We start from the raw sequence: 8,019 nt of genomic DNA on the forward strand, positions 1-8,019 counted from the left end.
AATTCCTTTTGTAGAGAAGGATGGTATTCAATGTTCTGTTACTCAGAAACATGTTTATGAATTGAAGTTACTTACTTCTCCATAGAGTTGAAAGTTGTGCCATTAAACTATGGAATAATTATAATTTATATGTAGTAAAAATTTGAAAATGTTAATATCTCTATGAGAAAGATGCAGTAAAAATTACATAACTTTCATAAAAATGACAGTGCTTCCTAGCTAAGAAATCCTATGCTGTGGTCAGAAAATGAGTGATAGGAAAGTAGGGCAAATGAGAAGGGCAACAAAGCTGGTGAAGGGTCTGGATGACAAGTCTTATGAAGAGCATCTGAGGGAACTGGGGAGGCTGAGGGGGAACCATATCTCTACAACTGCCTGAAAGGAGGCTGTAGCAAGATGGGAGGCACTCTCTTCTGCCATGTCTTAAGTGAAAGGATTAGAGGAAATGGCCTTAGGTTGCACCAGACAAGGTTCAGATTAGATATTAGAAAAAAAATTCCACTGGAAGAGTGGTTATGCATTGGAATAAGTGGACCAGAGAGGTGGTGGAGCCACAATCTCTGAAAGTGTTCAAGAGGCATCTGGATGTGGCACTTTTATCTTTTGGGGGTTTGTTTGGGGTTGTTTTTTTTAATTTGGCAAAAAAACAATTATGGAAAAATATGTCCAAAGATAAAAATTTAAATTAAAAACACAGGAAAAAACCCCTCTTCTCTGCTCAAATCACTGACCAGAGAGCCTTTAACTGAACACATTGGTTTTGTTTTCCATAACAGAAGAACAACAGACTCTGAAAAGAGTCAATCTCATTGTATGGTCTCATGACCAACAGACCAAAAGTACACTAAACAGTTTGGTTAGTGTTAAAAGCAAACAAACAGAACAACAAAAAGCCCTAATCTACTTATTTACTGTCCTGTATGGAATTATATCATGCAGACTTCTTCACAGAATTATTATATTTCTCCTCTTCCAACTAGAAAGCATTGTAGATTTCAATAACTGTCACTACTCTGTTAGTTATTTTAGTATTTAGTTATTACTATTATTAAGTTCAGTTCCTTAATTGTTTTAGTAGCTTTTTTGCACTCTTCACTCCAAATTCACCTCCTAGAATGTGGGTAAAATTTGCACACAGTATTGCAGATGGCCTTATATCGTGCCTCTGATTCTTCACAAATCTTGTTACAAGCGTCTTTGTTGATAAAGTCTAGGATTGCATTTGTATTGCTTAGTTTCCTTTAACCTGGAGTTTTGTTTTTGATTCTTTGCAACTGGTAAGGTCCTCACCTTGCAGTAAAACTTTATTTTTCATCTCAGTCTTATTACTTAAGAAGATCTGTGGGGTTTTTTTTCTGCATACTATTCCTCCTGTTTGTATTTGCATTTCTCTGCTTCATGTTATCATTAAATTTTATCAGTACATTCCTATTTTTGCACTGGTATAGTTCATAAGAATACTGAAAAGAACACTAATAAGCAAATACTTCCAGTCTCACCTTGACTTTATGGCTTGCATTTCTACCTAAGTCAATGTCATTTTCTTTGCAATCTCTAAAGACATTTCAATGTAACCCTACTTTCTGGTTTAATATTGTATCATAGGCTTTGTAGAAATCCAGATGGACTAAACCTTTTAAATAGCATCATTCATAGTATTGTGTTAAATATAGTCTTTTATATTTGATATTCAGCTGTTCATTGTACTTCTAAGCCACTCAGGACAGATTTACAGGGGTGTATAGGCTTTCCAAGGTCTTATTTTTTATGTCTTTCATTTCCTAATAGACTCTACAGCTATGAATAGAATACTCTAAATCTCAAAACTATCTGCATGACATTATTAAATATCCTGAAAGAGAAGACCTGTGTACATGACTCTGTACCCCACTTGCTAGAACGGGTTAGATTCCTGGTTATGCCTGGTAGACATAGCCTGCCTGACTCCAAACCTGATTCCATGATTTTATAAAAGGATTATTAAAGCCATTTATGTAGTGATGTCCAAGCCACCAATATACACAGTAACATTTGTATATGCCCTTCTCAGTGAACACTATAGAACAACTTCTATAGAGACATAATGAGAAAATCATTTAAGCTGATTGTTATAGGATTCACTTGGAAGCTGAATTTTAAAAACCCTCAAGTGCCATTAGTCAGAGGATGAAGATCAATCAGTCCCACTACTCTTTCTCTGTACATTTTATGTGGGATCTACTTGGTAAATGTATTAAAGAACCTACCAAGCAGGACCTTGCAAGCTAGATAGGCAGACAGATGCCTCAGTTATAGGTTCCAATGGGATCTAGGTACTGAGGTGTAAGATGCAATCTAGATATGATTGTCCTAAGAATAAGGCATCAAATGTCACACAATTAATTTTTTTTTAAAACATTCCATTAATTTCTCTTGAATTAGATGGCTGCTAAGCAAAGGGTTTAAAAATTCAGGACTTTCTGGCAGGACACGTTCATATTGGAAATTATATTTCCAGGGCTAACTTTCAAATATCTTGTCTCAAAATGTTACAGCATAGCACTAAAAATAAAACACAACATGCATCCAAATCACTCACTGTCTTCATGTGTACCTTTTTCATTGGCATTACCCAGTCTCTCATACTCTCTTTGGGGGAGAAGGTGGGCATTAGCCAGGACCACTGCCTCTTTGGTGCTCAGTGACACAGTGCATTGAGAGAGAAAGAAGAGCATAAATCCTGCTGAGCTTGTCAACAGCATCTTCCTTCTGAGTCACAATACAGAACTGTAACACAGACTGGAGCTGAAAATGAAAATATTGATGACTCTTAGTATGAAAGTCCTGAAGGAGAAAGGTTTTGATATACCTAGCTTCAACATAGTAAGTCTCTGTCAAAATAGGCTTCTTTCATCTTTGAGGGGCCTCTCCTTTCCTGATGTATCACATCCCATTTCTGACGGGCCATTCCTCTGACACGGAGCACCATGCTCCAGCACTTGGAACATCTGCCACCTCTGTCACCTTGGGCCATGCTGGGCAAGGAAACTTAATGGAATTTTGAGTGTGGCAAAAAAGCCATAGAGAGTAATGTAATGACTAAAGACAAAGAACATCTTATATTTATCAGAGTTGAATTTTGCTTATTCCCTGAGTCCAAACTGCAGTGAAATAGACACCAATGGTCAAACTGACAAAAACGGTAACATTAGCTCTGCTGACTATCTGTAGCTCAAACAGTACTCAAAGACATGGCTTTCCTAGTGCCAAAATGTTTCTGCGCACTGGAAAACTCACTTAAGCACACCTAAATTATGCTTTTTATTAATTTCTGTCTACAGATTTAAATAATAGGTCACAGGCTTAAATCAGATTTTTTAAAAAAATATTCTATAAACAATGAAGAAAGAACTTTTCTTTAGCCTTCTCAAAACACAGAAGGGTTCAGTATATTGAATCAAAAGGGTTTTGAGCCTCATTTTATCCACCTTTTGGGGTTACCCATCTAGTAACCCTCCACCCAGTACAGCAAGAAGATTTAGGCTATAACTGGACTAAATCCTGGGGTCCTCATTTAGACAACTCCCAGATTCACTGAAGAGAAGTTTCTGTATCAACAACAACTTAGGCTGAATCAGGATAACAAATGTTTCCTGTATTTTCAAAGGACACAGTTACTTAGACTCTAGCCACACTCTTAATTTTTTAAAATTTATTTTATAAGGACTGAGCTCCCCGCAATAGCTTTGATGAAGGTAGAAAATAGATCTAGCAAACAGCTCTTCAATCAGAGCTTATTTCCTTTCAGTGTCAGCACAGAGTCTACAGAAGCCAGTAGCCTTCTCCACAGTGGCTTATGTTGCAACAAAGCCATATTCTTTATAAATCAAATGACTTAGCAGCAGATTCAGAAAACAGTTTTCCAGAGTGAAAAAATATTCAGCACATATTTTTTTACAAATGTCCAAGATAAATCATTGTAATAAAGCTCAGGTTTGAGAGCTAATTTTTCTACCTACCATACAGAAAGCCAGCAAACCTGAATTTTCTACTCTACCTAAAGCTATTCAGTAATACTATGACTTGGTATTAATGTATACTTTCCTATTTTATGCAAAGTTGGTCATTTGACAATGGGATCAGATTAAACCGGAAAATTACCTTCCATGAAATTTGGCACAGTGTTTCCCTTAAAGCATTTAAGTCCTGCTGTGCCTGTGTTTTCTACTGTCATGTATCCATTTCCCTGAAGCTTTTATTATTGATGCTATAAATAATTATTATATTAAAAATTAGTTGAAATAAAATCCTAACCCACAACCAGCACTATATTTCACTTAGTTTGGATTTGGATCTGGAGTTATTTTTGGAACTGCTTTGGGTTTTTTTAAGCATTTTCGAACGAGTCAGGTTTTATTCTTCACTCATATTTACACATTGAAATGATTCACAGATCCATTTAATTCCAGAATAGAATTTGGTATTATAAGTTATTAAGAAAGCACCCGAGGAAATCGGCACTGGGCAGGCACCTTACCTCTTTCAAGTGAAGACTGGCAAAGAACACAAATGAATGAGCTCACTTGCTAGAGTTGTACTTTGCCTGCTACTTAAGTCCAGGTGAGTACGTCAGCTCCAATGTGCTATCTCAAATGCAGCAAAATTGCATATTCCTTATTTCACACTGTGCTTATTCTGGTGGACTTTGCTCTGACATACTACACTTGCAAGTAAGTATGTATAAATTATAAAGTTCAAAGTTCTTCCATAATGATTAAAATGACATAGTAACTATATTAAATGTCCTTGATTAATTGATAAGACCATGATGATGGAGAAACATGAAGTTTTAGTTCAGTAAATTACTTATGTTGCTTAAATAGACACAGGCAGATGCCCAAATTTACTGCATCATTTTGGACAGGTGAATTAACTAGAAGCTATAGAGCTAGTCACATTTAAATTGCAGAAAGACAACTTGATTTTTACGTATTACGAACAATCCAACCATAAACTGTGTTTCAATGTAAATGAATTCGAAGCAGTGTCTCAGAGCTCTAAAACTAGAACAAGCAAGCAGAACAGTTTGGTCAAAAGGTTTCTATTTTAGTTTATTTGGATTAACAAGAGTGAATTAACATTAATTCAGGTCAGGCAAAACTGTGATGAATTAGATGAATTAATTCATCTGAAAGTTGTACTGTTTGTCTGCATGCCCTTTAGATGATATCTAATCTAGCATTTACCCTTTTCAAGACAAGCCAACACTTAGGTTTTTGAGCTCCTTGATCCATCCTGCAAACCACTTTAATCAGATTCCATCCCTGAAAGAAACCACAATTAAAACTGATAGAACATTTGACTCCTAGGCAAGGTCTCCTTCAGGATTCATATCAAATCATAATTTCTGTTCTGCAATAATTCATCCTCAGTAAGGATCCACACATGAGGATTTGTATTTCATGTAAAATTAAATAAATACCCATAGCAAATGTTTTAGAAAAGATTTTCTTGCAACATTTAAAACTCAGTGATATTTCTCTTAATTTTTAAAATACAAGCTATGCTTTATTGTACAGGAGTCTGGCCACAGGGACTAAGAACAATATTTTCTCCCTGACACTGGTCAGTAGCAGACCTACAGGGAAAGTTTAAGAATATGTACTCTCTGCTTTTGCATTATGCAGCTCAGGGAATTTCTGATATCTGTGTTTGGCAATATCTAATTTATGGTTAGTACCATGTTTTAGAAGGTATCTTTCCACTCTGTCCATATTGATACACTCTGACAAACACCATTGACTCCAGTGGTATTTATTGATAGGCCTCTTGTCACCCTGATATAAACTGGGAACATCTTCATTTTGTGCCTTTGATTCCCATATATTCTATCACTTTATCTCCTCCCTCATCTTTCCATTTTTCTTTACTTTCTTGCTGTTTGTTTCTTTGTTGATTTCCAAAGTTTCATCTGAGCTGGCAGAACAGAAGTGAAGTGGGAAGTGTTTAATTAGAAGAGAGAAGAAAGGGCAACAGTATTCATTTACTTGTGCTCAAAAAGGCATCTATTTCTGTAGGTGAAAACTTTGAAAAACAATTAAAATCTTTACATCTCTCTCTTTGCTCTCCATTTTGGGAATTATTTTTCAGCCCTGAAAATTATATAATGATGTTAAAGTCAGGCTATTTTATATTTGTATGATTTGATTATATACAGATTTCAAAATAATGCCTTTCTGTAATGACTTATTGTTAGCCACGTTGATTAAGATAGCTATTTTTTCAACCCAATGACCACACATTCCTACTCTACAACATGCTGAAGCTTTAATTATCCCTCTGATTCTGCTCAGCTTTAATTGGCAAGCATTCATTTGAATTTTTCCAGTGCAGGCTCTTCTATGAGGAAAGTCTTTTTACAAGTGCTCTGTTTCTATAAGGCCCATTGATCTAGCCTGTCCAGATCCCTCTGCAGAACCTTCCTACACTCTCACCAAACCTGGCGTCATCTGCAAACTGACTGAGGGTGCACTTGATCCTCTTGTCCAGACCGTCAAGGATGATATTAAACAGGACTAGCCCAAAAACTGAGCACTGGGGAACTCCACTGGTGACTGGCAACCAACTGGGTGTAGCACCATGCAGCACCACTCTCTAGGCCAGGTATCCAGCCAGTTTTTTTACCTAGTGAAGAGTACATTTGTCCAAGCCATGGGAATCCCATTTCTCCAGGAGAATCCTGTGGGAAATGGTGTCAAAGGCTTTATGAAGTCCAGGTAGACAACATCCACAGCCTTTCCCTCATCCACTGAGTGGGTCGCCATGTCATAGAAAGAGATCAGGTTGGTCAAACAGGACCTGCCTTTCACAAAGCCGTGCTGGCTGGGCCTGATCCTCTGGTTGTCCTGCACATGCCATGTGATGACACACAAGGTGATCTCCTCCATGACCTTCCCCAGAACTGTGGTCAGGCTGACAGGTCTGTAGTTCCCTGGATCCTCCTTCCAGTCTTTCTTGTAAATGGGTGTTGCATTTGACCTCCTTGGTTAGTGAGGGCTGCTGCTAAGTGATGGAAAGTGGCTTGATGAGCAGTTCTGTCAGCTCCCTCAGTACCCTTGGGTGGATTCCACCTGATACCATAAACTTGTGTGTGTCTAAATGGTATAGCAGGTCACTGAACATTTGCCCTTGGATTATGGGGGCTTCATTCTGCTCCCTGCCTTCCAGCTCAGGGGGCTGAGTACCCCAAGAACAACTGGTCTTGCTATTAACCACTAAGGCAAAGCAGGCTTTAAGGACTCCGTCATTATGGGAAAGTCTTTGACACAGGCTAGCAACTTGCATACCCAGGACCTTCAGAAGGCTTGACATGGGTGATTTATGGATTTGTATTGCCATAAATATGTAAAATGCTAACTGTCATGCAAGAAACTTGTTCAGCATACTGACTCAAAAGTTCTAACAAGGCAAAACACATAAAACATATAACAAAGGGCTCACTGAGTATCTTTCCTGAAAGAAGTTTCATGAGTGCACAGCACAAGTGATTGCTTTGAGAAAATAAACAAACATCCACCAAGCAACACAATCAGGCCATAGAAATACTTCTGCAACTTTGAATGATTTCGAATTGCTTTGCAACCTTGGCTAAATGCACTTTGGTGTCTTTGCATAGAATCAGTAACAACAAAAAATTGTTCATAACAGTTTTCACTTGTTCTTGAACTTCTGATCTGGTAATGGCATGTGAACTGTGTGTTTTGTCTGACAATGCAGAAAGCAGTTACTAACTGCTGAAACACATTGCACATAAGGTTATTTTTGATAGAGTTTTTTAATCTCTTTTTACGCATTTATGGGACGAACCATTATTTGGGAAATCAACCAAAGTAATTTTTTTTTGACTGGGTGTAAAACAAAACAAATGCTTCATTCTTAGAAACATTTGACTTTTCAAATATTCAGCAATTTTTTTCAGATTTCTTATGAAAATATTTCAGGAACTGAAATAAACACTAAAAATATATTATTTGTGTCTTC

The 8,019-nt window shown here is 37.1% G+C and overlaps 1 protein-coding gene across 1 annotated transcript in view; it reads right to left on the minus strand.

Annotated features, from left to right (window-relative positions):
- LOC103801449 (fibrinogen-like protein A) overlaps nt 1–8,019 on the minus strand; it is a 23,306-nt gene that overhangs the window by 1,633 nt on the left and 13,654 nt on the right. The gene's annotated exons all lie outside the window — the stretch shown is intronic.

The sequence above is a fragment of the Acanthisitta chloris genome, unplaced genomic scaffold, assembly GCF_000695815.1.
Source record: "Acanthisitta chloris isolate BGI_N310 unplaced genomic scaffold, ASM69581v1 scaffold7384, whole genome shotgun sequence".
NCBI lineage: Eukaryota > Metazoa > Chordata > Aves > Passeriformes > Acanthisittidae > Acanthisitta > Acanthisitta chloris.